Here is a 19,413-nt window from a genome sequence, read left to right on the forward strand (position 1 = left end):
TAGTCAGGGGCAATTGATGTTTCTCTCACATGGATGTTTTTCTCCCTCTCTCCTTCTCTCTCCCTCTTTCTAAAATCAATAAGCATGTCCTTGGTTGAGGATTAAAAAACAGGAGCAAACCAAATCATGGCCAAGAATTTGGGGTCCCAGACCCTAAATTTTATGGGATGGGGCATGCATAATCTGCAGTGTGAACATCTCTCCAGATGACTTTTACACACATTAAGGTTGAGAATAACAATTAAATGCAGGGTTTCCTGAATTGCCCCAGTAATAAGAATCACCCAAGAATAAACATACATAGTTCAAGATCCCCGCCAAGACCAAGAGAATTGGAATACTTATGGGAAGGAGCAGCAGTGGGTTACAGTTTGTGTCTTTCATTGCTGCTGGTCAGGTAAGGCATGCTGGATATTTAATCAATTTCCCATCTTACAGGGAAAGAGTAAGCAGAAAACCAATGACAGATTGTGTGTGTGTGTGCAGGGGGGTATTTTCCACTGTACTGAGGACAGCCCTTTTTCTGATTTTCTTCTTTGTGATGAGCCCAGCATAAGAACTCCTAATATAACATAGGGGAACAATTTTTAACATAATTTTTGTTGAGTTTGATTTTTCAGCTGTTTTAGACTTAAATGGGCATGCTGATTTCAAAACTGTAGTTAGTTTTCCTCTATCGCATCAAGTTTTTCTCTACAGCTTATCTTAATGTGACCACTCTAGGCTGGATCGAACCTAGATCCAGGAAAACACTAGTGTTTTCCTATTGGCTGAGAGCAATAACCTCCCTCAAGTGGGGAGGGGTGGGGGACGACCTTGGGGATCAGTGACAGGTTCATGCTTGTCTAGGCTATTCAGTTACACATGAGACAGTGTGGTGAAAGGTTATGTGCCGCTCTATATAGTGAATCGTATTCTGAAGTATAGTCTGAGTTCTTGTCTGTATACAAAGAGTTAGAAGACTTAATTATTTTATTTACATAGTACTTATTTCCTTTTCTTTAGATCATGTCTGCCTCTATTTCTCATCGCAAGTGCCTAAACAACCCTGATTCGTTTTGTTATATCTGTGGCAGTTTCACCATTCCCAGTCAAAGGACAAACATCGGCACATTTGTCAGGCAAGCTTGTTTTGCATATTTTAAAGTAGAACTTGGTGATCAAGATAAGCCTTGAGCCCTTCATAAGGTGTGCAAGCAGTGTGTTGAGAGTTTATAAATGTGGACGAAGGAAACACATGATAAATTGCCATTTGATAAACTTATGGTTTGGCGAGAGTCCAGAGATCATTCAAGTGACTGTTACTTTTGTATAGTGAAAACGTCAGGTTATAACAAGAAAAATAAATGTAAAATAGAGTATCCTAGTCTACCATCAGTATACACCCAGTGCCTTGTTCAGCTGAAATCCCAGTGCCAGTTTTCATTGAACTACCCTCCTTCAAAAAACAGGAGTATGGTGAAGAACTAAGTGAGAGCAATGATGAAGATTTTGAAATTGAAGATGACTCAGTTTGTAAGGGATTTGATCAGCATAACTTGAATGATTTGGCATGAGATTTGGGACTACCCAAAAAAGGCTTCAGAACTCCTAGCATCAAGACCATCTGAGAAAAACTTGCTTGAAAAAGGAGTGAAGGCATCCTATTTTCAATCAAGAGAAAGTGCATTTCTGCAGTACTTTCAAAGTGACAGTGGCTTTGTGTATTGCCATAACATACATGGTTTAATGGAGGAATGGGAAATTCAATCTAGAATGCAACTGAATTGTGACTGTTTATTGACAGCTCAAGGCAGAGCTTGAAGTGTGTCTTCCTCCACAATTGCAATTTATTTGGTGCAGTCCCAATTGGCCATTCAGTTTGTTTTCATGAAGAATATGAAGACATAAAGAGAGTCATTGATCTGTTGCAATATAATAAGCACAATTGGATTATCTGTGTTGACCTTAAAATGGTCTGCTTCCTTCTTGGTCAGCAATGTTGTTTTCTGTGTAGTGGGACAGCAGAACTTGTGAGAAGCATTGGGTGGAGTCAAATTGGCCTTCAAGATCTGATCTCAAACCTAGTGATCCAAATATTCTACATGAGCCACTTGTTGACAAAAAGGACATTATATTCCCACCTCTGCACATAAAACTGGGTCTCATGAAGCAATTTGTTAAAGTTTTGCCAACTGAAGGAGACTATTTCAAGTATCTCATTTTGGCATTTCTTAGCCTGCCGTTTGAAAAGATAAATTATACTATGCATGTTTGGTAGCAGAACTTTACTACTTGTACATAATTTGACTTACAGTAACAATATGTAGCCTTTATATGAATAAAATAACTCTAAATAAACAGTATATTCAGGTAATTTTTTTCTTTATTTTTCTTTGTATGTACATTTTGTATGATTTTTGGGACAAAGGGAAGGTATCCTGTGCCTTAAAAAGTTGACATGATAGAGAAAAACTGGGGTCATTTTTGGATTCAGATGTCAAAAGTTAGTAAAAAACAAGTGTCAGATCTAACTCAAAAAAAATTGTTCCCCAGTGTAAAGTAATCATTAATTAGGAACTTTTTCTCTCAGCAGAGCACTGGGCTATTAAGATCATTCATCCCAACAGCATCTCATTACATTCTTACCACAACTGGGATACCAATGCCCATGTTAAAATGTTAAAAATGTGGAAACTGAGGCTTCAAAAATTTATGAAACTTGCCCAAGGTCACCTAGCTAGGGTTGAGAGAGGTTAGAACTTAGATCCAAGTCTGACTGGCTGAACTCCCCATCATTAATAACTATGAATGTTCATTGACTACATTGCTCTTTATTCTGCTCATAGCCTCCCACATGTCTGGGCTTTCAATGTGTCTGCAATTTTCCCTCTTAGGAACTTTGTTTTCCCCAGACTAATTGTTACCTTTAGCTTCTGCTGAGACCAGCAAGGGAGCTCTGCTTTGAGATGAAGTTGGCCTAAAGATAGAAGTTGAAAGGTTAATCAGGAAGTTGTAAGATCATAGAACCTGCAGACAAGCCCTTGGTTATTTAATCTTTCAAAGAAGAATGTTGAAGTATACCATGTTGTGAGAATGAAACAATAGCCTAGTTTTGTCTGGTGGGACTCAGACAAATTTTAATCCCCTCCCTTTCTCCAACTCCAGGAGCTAGACTTCTCACTAAATCTGAGTGACAGAAAATTGTTGACAGAAAATTGTTATCACCACAAATCAGCTGATGCAAGAATCAGTGGGTACAAGGAAACTTGTGCTTACAGAATTCTTTCAGGTATATTTTAAGTTCATTAAAGACCATATCTTCCTTCATCAGTCTGTACCCCCAACCTTCTGTGGTGCTTGTGGCTGTTCTGCATATGGCAGGTATCAAATAAACATTTTTTTGAACAGAAGACTTCCCAGTGAAGAAATTCCAAGCCTGGCCACATCCATGGTCTCCCTTAATTAAGTCTCCTTACAAGTGCGGATTGCTTAGCTTTGAGGTTTAAAGAATGAAGTGTAGAGTCAGACCACTTGGCGTTAAATCCTGCCTCAGTCTGTGTGACTTGGAGCAAGTTACCTAATGTCTCTGTGTCTCAGTTTCCTCGTTTATAAAAAGGAAATGATAACATATCAACATCATAACATTCATTGTCAGGAGAATGTAATGAAATATGTAAAGCACTTAGAACAGTGCCTGGCATGTGATTCATGTGATGAAAAAGTCTGTTATTGTCAGTATATTGTCATATAATCTCCCCATTTTACAGGTGAGAAAGCTAAGGCTCAGAGTTTTCAAGGGACTTGCCTGAAGTCACAGAGTGGTGCTGTCACATAGCCACTATTTGAGACATCTAACCATAACTTCTGGCCATTTACCTGGGCTTCTAAAGTTTTCCCTTGGGCTTGGAGAAGTGCTGTGGAGGGTGGGGGACAGGGAAGGAAAGCAAAGTCAAGTACTTTCCAGAAGGTAGCCCTTTATCCCTTATCCCTTGGGAGAACTGTCCATCTTCCTCTGCCTCTTGCCCCCATACAGGCATTTCAAGCAGCTATTCCCATAGTCCACTAGCAGCAAATGCCTTCCACCCTCTGAAAGAAATGACCTGTGCTAAGCACCTCTGGTCTCAACACAACTTTATTAAAAATTAATTTGTAAATTATAACACTCACTGAGGAAGACTTGCTTTCCTCCCAATTACAGTTAATAGAGGAAAATTAATATAGCAGTTAATGTGGCTGCTCTTTACAGCCCATTGTGAGATGTGTGGGGCCACAGCTCCTGTTCTTACCACAGATGATAACAGAACCAGAGCCTGGAACTTAATAAAGTTTTGCTTTTCTTGTGTTTAAACTCTTGGTCCATAACTTACTTAAGAAACACATAGAAAAAGAGATTATTTAACATTTAGGAGGTTTTTGTGAGTCATAAATCATTTCCACACATGCCATAGTTGTTGAAAAGGACAGAATACATTCAATTTTACAGTATATTAAACTTCATCTAATTTGAACGTAAGAACAGACTAGAAAAATAAATGACCAATTTCGGAAGCAGAAATTACCATTTGGTCGGTGCCATTACAGAGCTGCTGGTGTTTCATCATGTTCTTAACATAATATTGCTTGTCTAGCGATGCATAGTTATAAAGCTATTCCAAATTAGAGTGCGGTGAAAGAGAAGTGCTCGCCATTATTTTTTAATAGGCATCATTTGTCAGATGTTATTCTGAGGGCTTTGTGCTGATGATAATATGCAGATTAAAGGAGAAGTAAATAGGGGTGAAAGGAGCCACCACCAGGAGGAAAGCGGTTCCCACTGCTCAGTGTCTAGGAGCCCCCACTGTCACAGACAGAGGGATAGCCAGGTGGCCACAGGCCCTGGACACAGATAACTGTAATTGACTTGCGCTGAAGACTAGCAGAGAAAAGAAGCCTGCGGGGTTCAATAAAAAGAAGAGCGCTGCGTGGAATTCCAATGTGGGGTCTCAGCCAGGAGTGTAACAATTGTTGTCACCACCACTGGCAGAGCACTGTGTCATTTATGAAAGGCTTTTTCATTCATTATCAGTCTGGACGCACAAAGAAGCCCCAAGATGCAGTCACCTCGTTTTCTAATTAAACCTTTGTTAGAGAGGAGAGGAACCAGACTTGGCAAGATGCAGACACTTGCTGAAGTGGCCATTGCTGGGAACTGGCAGGGCAGTGATGCAAAGCCACGCTGGTCAGCTCTGCTCATCAATCAGTCATTTATTCCACAAATAGTAATGAAGAACCTACCAGGTGCCAGGCTCTGTGTCAGGTGCTTGGAATGTTACAGAGCTTGGACACTGACTTTCCCAAAAGCTCATGGTCTAAGGAGACAGCTAACTGCATGGGTTAAGTCTCTGGATTTGGAATTAAACTGCTTGGATTTGAATCCCAGCTCTCTGTGCCTTGTTTTTCTTATCTTTAAAAAGGACATAATAGTAGAACCTATAGTAGAGTTATAAAAATTAAATCAGTTAAGCTGCACTTTAGACAGTGCCTGGTTTGCTGTTGGCTGTTATTATCTGCTTTACATCCACCCGTAAACTTTGTCACATCCTAATTCACTGTCTTCTGTCACTTGGAGATCTCTGCCTCTTACTTGGTCTTCCAGCCTCCTCCAATTAATTCTGCATAAAAAAGTTTGTGGCAACTTAGTGAAGAGATCTTATTGTGCTGTACCTCTGCTTCTCACTGCCTTTGTGTGGAGTTCAAACTCTTTAGCTTGGCTTGAAAAGGTCTCTATAATCAGAGATAGCTCACCTCTCCAGTATGCTCTCTCACCATTCACCCTTTCTAAACTAATTCTCCTTTCTGGTCACACTGAAAAACTAAGCACTTTGTAATATTCTCTCTCTCTCTCTCTCTCTCTCTCTCTCTCTCTCTCTCTCTCTCTCTCTGTCTCTCTCTCTTTTTCTTGCTTTTGCAAAAGCCATTCTCTCTTCTTAGACATCTCCTTCCTGTCTCAGTTGAACGGTCCCATAATGGAAAGCCAACTGTCTCCATGTTCCAGATGAGCTGAGATGCTGTCCTTTTTGCCCTTCAGGCACCTTTGCTTCACTCATTTAATCACTTCTCATACTGTAACATGATTATTGGCTGTCCTGTTGGTGAGTATCAATAGAGTCAGGACTGTGTCTTTCAAGTTCTCCACTGACATCTCAAGTACTAAGCACAGAACTGGCATACAGAAGGTGCCCAATACTTGCTGGTTAAATAAATGAATGAAAAGTGAGATCCAGCATCCTCTGAGCCTGGCCCTTCCCCTCACTCGTTGTAATGCCACAACCCACAGGAAAGGGTTCAGGGCTGCTGCCGAGCCAAGGTGTGCCAGGCTGAATCAGGGCTCCCTGCAAGACTCAGATTTATGTACATGGCTGTGGGGCCAGCCACTCCGATCACATAAATTACCATGCAACAATCTGGCTCCCGAGCTGGGGAGCCTCCTGAGCTCACAGCACTTTGCAGAGGAGCCACTGGATTAGGCATAAATCCACTTCTTGATTGAATAAGCAAACACCCCACTGTTTGAAATGATTTACTAAATTACAATGCACAGTGACAGAATTGGAAGACTTGGGGCACTGCTCTGCTTTAGCAATAAAACCTCCTCTGACCATAGGGCTTCCTCCACCTCTGCCCCTCCCTGTCCCCACCTGAGACTTCTTTCCATCCACTCAATCAATCAGTATTCATTGAGCACCTAGGACACCATGCCTGGTAGGCACTTGCACATAAATTTATCTCATTTAAATTTAATCCATGCAACAACCCCAGAAACTTGCTATTATTTTTTCTCCCATTTTTCAGGAGAGGAAACTGAGGTTCAGAGAGGTTAAGAAACACCCAGTATTGCACAGCTAATAAGTGACAGAATTGAAATTCAACCCCCAAAATACCTATCAACAAAACCAAGAATCTACTGTAGACTGGATTCTCTGTTGTCATATATCTTTTTCTTTGTCCACAAATACCTCTTTCCATTTCCTCTTTTTGTGCTTTTTTTTCATTCTTTTTCTCCTAGCTTTTTAGAAGTGTAATTGGTATACAAAAAAAAACTGCATATAATTAATGTATACATTTTGATGAGTTTGGACATAGCTATATAACCAAGGTAATAAAAATATCTATTATTTGCAAAAGTTTCCTGTTGTTTCTTTATTGTTTTTTATTTTTCTACTGTTTTACTTTGTTTGTTTTCTGTGATAAAAACACCTAACATGGGATCAACCCTCTTAACAAATTTTAGGCGCACCATACATTGTTGTTAACCATAGGCATTATGATGTCTGGTAGCTTACTGGAACTTACTCATTTGTGACTTCATATTCTTTGAACAATGTCCCATGTTCCCTCCTCTGTCTGTTGGTAACCATCATTCTATTAGCTGCTTCTATACATTAGGCTATTTTAGATATCTTTTTTTTAAAATATGTTTTATTGATTATGCTGTTACAGTTGTCCCAATTTCTTTTCCCTCTGCTCCCTTCCACCCAGTGACCTCCCTCCCTCCAGTTGTCCCCCCATCTTAGTCCATGCCCAGTGGTTGTGCATACAGCTCTTCTCAACATATTCCTGTTTACTCCATTCCCTCCTACTATGCTTCTCAATTCCTGTACCATCTCCCTCTTTTTCCCCCTCCCTGCTCCCTGCTGACCTTCCCCCCAAATGTTCCCCATACCTATAATTCTTTTTCTGCTCTTGTTGCCTACTTAGTTTGCCTTTGTTTTGATTCCCTAGCTTCTGTTGTTGGTTGTCATGATATAATTTTCATTTTAATATTCATAGTTTTGATCTTCCTTCTTCTAAAAAAGTTCCTTTAACATCTCATATAACAGTGGTTTGGATCTGAGGAACTCCTTCAGTTTTACTTTGTCCTGGAAGCACTTTCTCTGCCATTCTATTCTGAAAGACAGCTTCACTGGATAGAGCAATCATGGCTGTAGGTTTTTGATTTCATTACTTTGAATATTTCTTGCCAGTCCCTTCCAGACTGCAGAGTCTCCTTTGAGAAATCAGCTGATAGTCTAATTGGAACCCCTTTGTATATATTCTCTTCTTCTCTTTTGCTGCTTTTAAGATTCTCTCTTTATCCTTAATTTTTGACATTTTGATTATAATGTGTCTTGGAGTGGTTCTCAGTAGGTCCAGTTCTTCTGAAACTCTCTATGCTTCCTGGACCTATAAGTCTATTTCCTTCCCCAAGTTCAGGAAGTTCTGCTTCATTATTTTTTCACATAATTTTTTTATTTCTAGTTCTTCTTCACATTCTGGCAACCCTATAATTTCGATGTTGTTTTGCTTATAGCTGTCCCAGAGGTTTCTGAGCCTCTCCTCATATTCCTCACTTTTTGTTTCCTCTTTCTGCACTGGTTGACTGTTTGTTCCTTCCCTATGTTCTGATTTGTCGATTTGATTCCTGGTTCTTCTTTCCTCACCACTAGTTTCATATGTGTTTTCATTCATTTCAGCAGGACTAGCCTTCATTCCTTCCCCATCTTGTTTAAGTCCCACTGTTATTTCTGTAAGCTGTCTTATTACTATAGCTCTGAATGGAGTCTCAGAAAGATTATTTGTTCATCGGTTAATTTATGTATTTGCTTTTTTGGTCAGCTGTGTGATTGGTTTTTCAATCATGATTCCTGGCATCCTGACCGTTTTCATTTATCTTTTCTTCTTGGGCGAGGCTGTCACACCTCCTACGCTACCAGGGGCAGAGTCCTGTGCACTCATCACTACCAGGGGACCCTTCTCATCACACTGTGGTGCTTTGTGTGGGGGGCGGGGGTCCAAGATGGATTCCTGCTGTTACTCTTCGCTGAGACACTGGGAGCCTCCTCATCTATCCCCACACCCTTTGGGCCTCATAGTCCAAGGCAATGGGGGTCTGCCTTCCCTGGCATTAGAATTACAAGCTGATGGGTCTGGACTGAAGCCAGGGATGCTCCCCTGGTGTTTCTCGCCTCCCCTTAAATATAGGTGTCTGTGCTTACTGCAGTCCCACCGCTTGTTGCTGCAACTGCCACTGGCAGCACAGCTTGATCTCTCTGCCCCGGCTTTGCCCCTCCTACCCGTCTGGATGAGCACCACTTCTTTATAACTTCATACATTGGACTTCCATGTAGCTTGATTTTCTGGAATTTCTGATTATTTCTGGTTTTGCGGTAGTTGTAGTCCTTCTTAGTTGTGGAGGGAGACGGAGCGTGTCAGTCTAAGTCTCCATCTTGCTGGAAGTCCTATTTTAGATATCTTATATAACAGTAATCACACAATATTTGTCCTCTGTGACTGACTCATTTCCCTTACCAAAATGTCTTCCAGGTCCACCTATATTATTGATTTTTCTTTCTCTGCTACTTGTACATGTCAGAATAGGGTAGGTTAGGTTGAAGTGAAAATACCCTCAAATCAAATGACTTAATACAAGAGAAGGTTTTCTATTTTTTTTCTCAATCTACCTGTTTAATACAGCCAAGATTAGGGTCTTGACTCCAAATAGTCACTCAGGGACCTAGGCTGGCAGGCTCTTCACTCCTTTGGCGAGTGCATCATTTGGTCACTGAAGCAGGGAACAAGAGAGGTCTGCCACAAGCCACTCAACATAACTTATCTTGTGGTCCCACCAACCTACAACAGAATTCAGAAGTCCAGTCTTTTGTGTGCTCTAAAGGATATCAGGCTTTTATTTTTTTCTATTTATTTTATTTTTCAATTACATTTGACATCCAATATTATGTTAGTTTCAAGTGTACAACATAGTAATTAGAGATTGATATAGCTTATGAAGTGATTCCCCCCATATGTCTAGTAGCCATCTGACACTATATACATGGGGTTCAGAGAAAAAATTTTCTTCAAGTGATGTTTTAGATTACAAGCAACAGAATCTATCTCTGGCTGAATCAAATCAAATAGTCAAATAACATAATCAGAGGATATTGGGTAGCTTGGTTCTACGCTGGACTCAATACACTTATGATCTTGAGTCCCAGTCCCTGATTATTTCAATTTAAAATCTGGGCATGTCGTTTTTTTGGCGGAGTGGTGTTTCCTTTCTAAGTGCAATAAGTTCTGGAAATAAAAGCATCTAGCTTTTTCAGAAGCCAGAAAAATAAAAAAGAAGGAAATGTCCACTGCAACTACTGTGAGGAAGTAACAATGGAGCTGAAACTAACAAAAGGAATAGGAAAGAGAGCAAGCATCTTATACTTTCCTTCCCACCTCACCTAAATAAAATCCAGATACAATAAAAAATAGATAAGATAGTATAATGAAACTCCATGTACCCATCACTTTGCTTCAACAGTTATGAACTCAGTTTGGTTTCATTTATACACTCACCCATTTTCATATACAAGGTCTATCCAGAAGGTATCCAGCTATGTGATATGAAAATAGAGACATTTATTTTAAAAAATACACGATACAAGAAACACTGTAAATAGAACAATGATGCCTCAGTCCCCTTCAAAGTAGGCACCTTGAGACCTCACACAGTTCTCTCAGTCTCCATCATCTGCCCTGTCATATTTCCCTAAATGTCATCAACAGTCTATAATCTTTTCCCTTTCAAAGGTGATTTTTGCTTTGGGCACCAAATCTGGGCTGTAGCGGGACTGAGTTACCCGGGTAATTGGATATTTCACCAAAAAACTCTGCACAAGGTGTGGTGCATGAGCTGGAACACCATCATAATGAAGCTGACAATCACCAGTTGCTCATAGCTTCAGCCTTTTGAATCACCTGAATAGTTTCTGCTCAAGCTTAACACAAAATCTGATGCAGGTTTGTTGCTTTACTTGCTCAGTCATTCTGAATGCAGTGTCCACACAGTATATATGCTCACTCAGTGGCATCTACTGCTCTACTGACTAGTACAGTAAAGTTGTCATTGTTCACGCAGGTGCATTCCAGTCCACCCTCCATGGCTGCCAGGTTACACCACTGCCACGCAAACCATTCTCATTATATTAACAATGGCTGGACTTTTTCCAGACAGTCCTTGTATATGTATAAAGTCATAGGCATTATTATGTAGATACTTTATATATATATTTACAAGAATAAGAATATCTTATTTACAAAATCAACATAACCTTGGTGCTATTATCACACCGAATAAAACAATAACTAGAGGTCCAAAATTGTGGTGGCAGTGTAGGAGAATGCTTTCCTTGTCACTCCTACAAGAAAAATAAAATACACACATCTGTAGGTAGCAATTACTATTGTGAGACAGCTGAAAAGAGAACGAACAGCTTCTGACAACAAACAAGAGAAGGAGAACAAGTGGAGAGGTTGGGAACCTGCAGGAGCCCTACAGAAGCTTCGTGAACTCTCCAGCATAGGGGCTTATAAGAGCCATTAAGTTCTCTTCTACATTATTTTATTTTATTATTATTTTTTAATTAACAAAATATTATTTATTATTCAATTCTTATACCATGAATTGAAAGGCAGAATTGTTTCAGTTTTGTTTTGCCTTTCTTAAAATTATTGTTCTTTTCCAGCTGTCCCAAGTTCCCTTCTACATTTATAGAGGGGCAGGCTTCCTATTGGAACTCTGGCCTACCTGCAGGATCACTGTTACATCACTTGGAGCCTTCTGCATTCCAACAAAGGGAGCAGGAAAAACAGGGTGCCATCCTGCCCACCTGGTCTACCTGCTGGGAGCTGCTCCAGCCATAATGCTAATGTCCAGGTGCCAAAGTGCCTGCTCATCACCCAGGTGTTCTCAAAACTACCTGTCACATAGTCTACACAGGGGTATCTTCTACATAGAACCACTTTCAGTATAACAAACCAGAGAGAGACTGTGTACAGAAGGCTGCAGAGCTGTAGAAGCTCCCCTGGGTTAGAAGGGCCACCTACCTCCATTGTTTATGTTCCCTTAATCTCCATAAAATGGTTGGGGCTCTATCCAAGTTCTCTAGCAAGGTTAGTGGAACACTTTCCCAGACACATTGTTGGGGCCCATTTCTGCCCAAACAAAGGGAGCAAGCAGGAATATCATGGCATTATTACACACACCTGGCCTCCCAACAGGAGCTGCTCTAGCTAGGTGAGCTAGCAGCACCCCAAAACCTTAGACACCTACTCAGCTCCCACTGGACCTACCAAAACCACCTAGCACACAGAGTCTAGGATTAAAACTCAGGTGACTTTTGTTACAGAATCCCAGCCTATGCTGTTCTGGAACAGCTGTGGGGTCTGATTGCCTGCCACCAAGGAACGTGACTCCCAATACAAAAGTTCAGTGGAAAAAGAAAGGGGGCTTATTTAAAGGTTATACAAATTCAGAATAATGGCAGATTTCTGCTGTTAAGTCCCACTCCCTTTAAAATGCCCCAAAACCCATAGTACTGCCTCCCTCGGCCAAACAAGGCCAGTTTCAGAATACACCAGTCAGAGAGATGCCATTTTTCAGAAAACCAAAAGTCCACAGCTCAGCATTCCTGGTCACAGTTCAGCATTCCAGGCATCTTCCACTAATCCATGTTTGGTTAGGCGGGTCCCCATAATTCCAGCCTCATCAGCTGTGCCATTGTGTTCTCCAGGCAGGTTTTCCAGTGGGTCTCCTCCTTCTTACTTCAGCTCTTAACCCAAAACTGTGTGGCACCTCCTTACTCCAAACCCTGTGGCACCTCCTTTCACACCAGCCTTCATGACAGGTGGCCCTTCTACATCCTTTCAAACCACATGGCTCCCTCCCTCAGGGCTGGCTGCCCTAATTTTTAAATGCTAACCTGGAGCTTCCTACATGACCTCATACTTGGCACTACATACTGAAATTAACTTAGACCTTCTACCTGGGTGGCAGCACAGCTTCTCTTCAGGAAAGGCTCAGCCATCACATTGTCATTGTTATGAAAAGTACCTTAAGCATCATTCACTTCTCCTCTTCCCCTATTCCCCAACCTTGGGCTGCAGGGAACATTTCTGCTCTGGGGACCTTTCACTCTGTACCCATTTCACCTTGACTGGGGCATTTAAACAATACCCTACTGCAACCTTCATTACTCAAACCCAGTATTTATTTACCAATACATGAGTTAGTATGCCCAGGAAGCATTCTTGTGAAGGTGGAGAGAAGGGTTTCTACGTGTAGGGGACAGTAAAGAGTGTACTGTGGCTTCCATCACTGGCGAAAGGAGTGTGCCAAAGCTGAAGGATCTGGTGACACACTGGGCACAAGTAGCGCTGCCTTCCTGGCCAAGTCAACAAATGTTTAGCAGAGAACTAGGGACAGAATTCCTACCAAACTGTCATGGAACCCAAAGGTGCTTTGATAACTTGAGAATGACCCTTTTGGGAAGATTAGAAAACAATCCTTGGGAAAATAATTGCATTTGTTATACATGCCTTTGACAATAGAAGAGACGTTGTCAATGAACTTGAGGTTACAGGAACACAGGGACATAAATGTATTTATTTTCAAGTTTCTTTGAGACAACATATGGTCTTCTTGAATTCTGTAGGGAGGCCGAGGGAGAAAGCAGACTAGGGCTCACAGTTAGAAAGATTTGCAAAGGGGCCTTACTCTGCCCTCATTTGTAATCACAGCTAGCCAAACCTGGGGTGTATTGCTACCTACATATCCCTCCCATCATTACAATGAACTCCTCTGTCTCTACAAATCTCTTCTCTTTGTCATTGTAATAAACCTAATTAGCATCATTAGAGGAAATGAAAATATAGGTTGACTGTTACTAACAGCAAATAGGTGGGGGCTAAAGCCTTTTCCAATTAACACCTTCCTGCCTGACACTTGATCTCTTTTGGACTTCATGGACAGCTCAGAAATCTGAGAGTTTTAATTTATTAGCCCCCACTGCTTTGTAATAATTCCCCTTAAGCAGTTGATGTGGAAGTCTTTGTATTGCTCTCACTCTTAGAGTCTCAGTGACAGCAGAACTTAACCCTTTGAGTGCCAGCATCACTGTGAGCGACGCTGAAAAATTTTCTCGAAAGTGCCAGTGTCACTCCCAGCGACATTTTTTTTTCTTTTTCTAAAGTATATTTTATTGATTAGATTTTTACAATAGTTCCAATATTTTCCCCTTTGATCTCCTCCACCCAACACCACCCCTCCCCCAGTAATCCCCCCTCCAAGTCCATGCCCATGGGTCGTACATACAAGCTCTCCCATTTCACCCTTTCATATATTCTTCTTCTTTTAAAAAAATAATTAATTAACTAATTAATTTAAGAATAAAAAATAACAATCCCTCCCTCTCAACTTAAGACCCTTTATAATCTTATCAAGGACAATGGGTGAAGGTCTCAAGCTCCTCAAGCTGCTTGAAGCTGGACATGGTCATCGTCCTACCTACCCTTGGGCCCAGAAATTCCTAATAAGAGTGGGGATGTGGAGGGAAGGGTGGCCTTCACACATGGGGAAGGATCGTGCAGACTCCAGGTCAGTTGACTGTCTCCGGACAACGGCGTGCTTGATTTAACAGGCTGGCATCCTTCTTGTGTTCTGGGGGCAACAGATTTGGCAACAGGGTTAAAAGACATCATTCAATTCATAACCACTAGATGACAAAAAGCAGGGATTAATTTTTCAAGGTCCCACATTAAGGAAAAGAAGGGCTTCTTTGGAGGTAGGTGTGCCAGGCACATCTCACCTGTCGAAAACTCTTTTGCCCACTATACTTAGTTTGGGTTGAGGGAAATATTTTAGGTTTCCCTGCTCTCAGACCTCTGGGCTCTTTCTGTCCAAGCTATTAGGATCAAAAAGAGAAACCAGTTTTAAAGCGAACCCCACAGACCACCACATGCTTCACCAACCCAGCAACTTAGTTCAGCCAAACTGTTGAGACTCAGGAGGCAGTGATGCAGACAGGATTAAGTGAGGCCTATACGTACAGACTATCACTCAGGTAATGAGATCATAGGCTTATGCCCTTAGAAAACAGAAAACACATTTTAATTTATGTAACATAACCCACAAACAAGGCTCTAAATTTGTAAGACTGTCTTATTGGAAAGACATCCAGTTGCAAGGCACTTGACATTCTCTTTGCGTGCAACTTGAATATCTTTGTTGATACCACAGATATAGTTTAACTTTCAAGTGAAACCATATTTTAAATGAGAAGAAACTTTTAAGACTGTTAGTTGCCCTATTTTATACTCTACTACTGATCATTGTGATTTTCCTTGAATAATGATTTTACTCCCTAAGGTTACCCTCCTTGTCTTTAAAGGGACTACATTAAGTCCATTTTTAATTTATCCTGTTCATTTGCATAAACATAACAAGAGCAGCAAATGATCACTTATGATCTTTAGTTCTTCTTTGCTAGAACGTACCCAAGGAATATTTGGGGTGACCCTCAGTCTGTTCTTCAGGGCACAGAAGCTAAGCCACATATCTGGCATTCATCCTTGCCTGTACACACCTGTTTTTTCCAAGTCTTTCTGGTTTGTCATTGTGCCTTAAGGTCCCTGATAGCCATCTCTCAGGAAAACAACCTTCGTTCCTTCCCTGAAAAGATTGCTGTGGACCGCACAACCAATCATGGTACCAGGCCTTTTATCTCACAGGCTTTTATTACCTTTGAAAGTCATTCCCAGTTCCTCAGGGCTTTTTGGTAACAACCTGAGCCCAAGTATGTCTCCTTTAGGCTTGACATTTCAGTCAAAGACTTGGTCAAAAAAGAAAGGAACCTATTAACAACTGGTCTTATTAGTTCTATGCAAAGAAACTTATGTCATTACTTACTTGTTTAGAATGTCAAACTCTGGAGGGATCAAATAGGGAGAAAAATATACAACGTGAAGGAAAATCTTTGTCCTAATATTCACTGAACTGGCATTTCCATTCTTCATATTTTCATTTTTCCCCCACTAAAAAAAAATTTTTGTTTGTTTTTCCATTACAGTTGTCTCACTTTTTTCCCCCTCTTGCTTCCATGCACCCTGCACCTCCCTTCTCCTACATTCAGTCTCCACTCAGTTGCCCATGTCCATGGGTCATTCATACATTATTTTTTTTACTTCACCCTTCCCCTTCTTACCCCCTTGTCTCTCTCCCCCCTCCCCCTTTGTTACTGTTAGTCTACTCCTTGTTTACATACCTCTGGTTCAATTTGGCTCATTTGTTTGTGTTGTTCATTAGTTTCCTGTAATAGGTGACAGCATAAGGTATTTTTCTTTCGTTGCCTGCCTTATTTCACTAAGAATAATTTTCTCTAGTTCCACCCATGTTGTTGCAAATGGCAGGAGTTCCTTCTTTCTTTCTGCTACATAGAACTCCATTGTGTAAATGTACCACAGTTTTTTGATCCACTCATCTACAGAAGGGCATTTAGGTTATTTCCAGCACTTGGCTATTGTAAATAGTGCTGCTATGAACATTGGAGTGCATAGGTTCTTTTGAATTGGTGTTTCAGGATTTTTCAGATATAATCCTAGCAATGGAATTGCTGGTTCAAAAGGCAGTTCCATTTTTAGTTTTTTGAGGAAATTCCAAACTGTTTTCCACAGTGGCTGCACAAGTCTGCATTCCCACCAGCAATGCACCAGGGTTCCCGTTTCTCCGCATCCTCTCCAGCACAAGTTGTTTGTTGATTTGTTGATGATGGCCATTCTGACTGGTGTGAGATGGTACCTCATTGTGGTTTTTATTTGCATCTCTCTGATGGCTAGTGATGTTGAGCATACTTTCATATGTTTATGGGCCCTCTGTATGTCTTCTTTGGAGAACTGTTTGTTCTGGTCCTATGCCCATTTTTTAATTGGGTTGTCTGTCTTCTCGGTGTTGAATCATATGAGTTCTTTATATATTTTGGAGATCAATCCCTTGTCTGAGATGTCATTGGCGAATATATTTTCCCATATGGTTGGTTTCCTTTGCATCTTGCTGATGTTTTCTTTAGCTGAGCAGAAACTTTTTAGCTTCATGTAGTCCCATTTGTTTATTCTTTCCTTTATTTCCCTTGCCTTAGGAGATATATCAGTGAAAATGTTGCTATGTGGGATATCTGAAGTTTTCCTGCCTATTTTTTCCTCTAGGACTTTTATGGTATCACAGCTTACATTTAAGTCTTTAATCCATTTTGAGTTTATTCTGGTGTATGGTGTAAGTTGGTGGTCTAGTATCATTTTTTTGCATGTCCCTGTCCAGTTCTCCCAACACCATTTGTTGAAGAGGCTCTTTTCACTTTATTTGATGTTCTTTCCCCCTTTGTCAAATATTAGTTGACCATATGAACCTGGGTTTATTTCTAGGCTCTCTATTCTGTTCCATTGATCTATATGTCTGTTTTTATGCCAGTACCAGACTGTTTTGATTACCGTGCCTTGTAGTATAGTTTGATATCAAGTATTGTGATTCCTCTTACTGTTTTCTTCCTCAAAATTGCTGTGGCTATTCGGGCTCTTTTTTGGTTCCATATAAATTTTTGAAGTATTTGTTCTAAGTCTGTGAAATATGTTGCTGGTATTTTAATAGGGATTGCATTAAATCTATAAATTGCTTTGGGTAGTATGGACATTTTAATGACGTTGATTCTTCCCATCCATGACCATGGTATATGCTTCCATTTATTTGTATCTTCTTTAATTTCTTTCTCCAATGTTATGTAGTTTTCGGTGTACAGGTCTTTTACCTCCTTGGTTAAGTTTATTTCTAGGTATTTTATTTTTCTTGTTGCTATGGTAAATGGGATTTTTCTTTCAGTTTCTATCTCTGCGTTTTTATTGTTGGTGTATAAAAATGCCTTCGATTTCTTAATATTGACTTTGTTTCCTGCTATTTTGCCGAATTCACTTATTAGGTTGAGTAGATTTTTGTGGAGTCTAAAGGATTTTCTATGTACACTATCTTGTCATCTGAAAATAATAACAGTTTTACTTCCTCTTTTCCAATTTGGATGCCTTTTATTTCTCTTTCTTGTATGATTGCTGTGGCTAGAACTTCCAAGACTATGTTGAATAGGAGTGGAGAGAGCGGACATCCTTGTCTTGTTCCTGATCTCAGGGGGAATGCTCTCAGTTTTTGCCCATTGAGTATGATGTTGGCTTCAGGTTTCTCATATATGGCCTTTATTATGTTGAGGTATGCTCCCTCTATTCCCATTTTGCTGAGAGTTTTTATCATAAATGGGTGTTGTACTTTGTCAAATGCTTTTTCCGCATCTATTGATATGATCATGTGGTTTTTGTCTTTCATTTTGTTTATGTGCTGTATTACCTTTATTGATTTGCAAACATTAAACCATCCTTGCATCCCTGGGATGAATCCTACTTGATCGTGGTGTATGATCTTTCTAATGTGTTGCTGGATCCGGTTTGCCAATATTTTGTTGAGGATTTTAGTATCTATGTTCATCAGTGATATTGGCCTGTGGTTTTCTTTCTTTGCTGTGCCTTGACCTGGTTTTGGAATTAGGGTAATACTGGCTTCATAGAAAGAGTTTGGGAGTCTTCCCTCTTCTTGTATCTTTCAGAATAGTCTGAGGAGGATAGGAGTTAGTTCTTTCCTAAATGTTTTGTAGTATTCACTTGTGAAGCCATTTGGTCCAGGGCTTTTGTGTGCCGGAAGTTTTTTGATTACTGCTTCAATTTCACTAGCTGTTATTGGTCTATTCAGACTTTCTGCTTCTTCTTGATTCAGTTTGGGAAGAGTATAGGTTTCCAGGAATTTGTCCATATCCTCTAGGTTGTCAAATTTCTTGCCATACAGTTGTTCGTAGTAATTTCTTATAATCCTTTGTATTTCTGTTGTATCAGTTGTGATTTCTCCTCTTTCGTTTCTGATTTTATTTATTTGGGTCTTCTCTCTTTTTTTCTTGATTAGCCTGGTTAAAGGCTTGTCAATTTTGTTTATCTTTTCAAAGAACCAGCTCCTAATTTTGTTGATCTTTTGAATTGTTAGTTTAGACTCTATATCATTTCATTGTGCTCTGATCTTGATGATTTCCTTCCTTCTACTTGATCTGGGTTTTGCTTGTTGTTCTTCCTCTCGTTCTTGTAGCTGTAGGGTTAAATTTTTTATTAGTGATTCTTCTAGCTTTTTTAGGTAGGCTTGTATTACTATGAACTTTCCTCTTAGGACTGCTTTCGCTGTATCCCATAGGTTTTGGGTTGTTGTGTGTTCATTATCATTGGTTTCCAGAAACTTTTTGATTTCTCCCTTGATGTCATTGTTGACCCAATCATTATTTAATAGCATGTTATTCATTCTCCATGAGTTTGAATATTTTTGAGTTTTTTTCTTGAGGTTGATTTCCAATTTTAAGCCATTGTGATCTGAGAAGATGCTTGATATAATTACAATTTTCTTGAATTTATTGAGGCTCATTTTGTGTCCTACCATGTGGTCTATCTTTGAAAATGTTCCATGTGCACTTGAGGAGAATGTATATTTTGCTTCTTTGGGGTGAAAACTTCTATATATAT

Source organism: Furipterus horrens, unplaced genomic scaffold (genome assembly GCF_987537825.1).
Source record: "Furipterus horrens unplaced genomic scaffold, mFurHor1.1.pri manual_scaffold_5, whole genome shotgun sequence".
NCBI lineage: Eukaryota > Metazoa > Chordata > Mammalia > Chiroptera > Furipteridae > Furipterus > Furipterus horrens.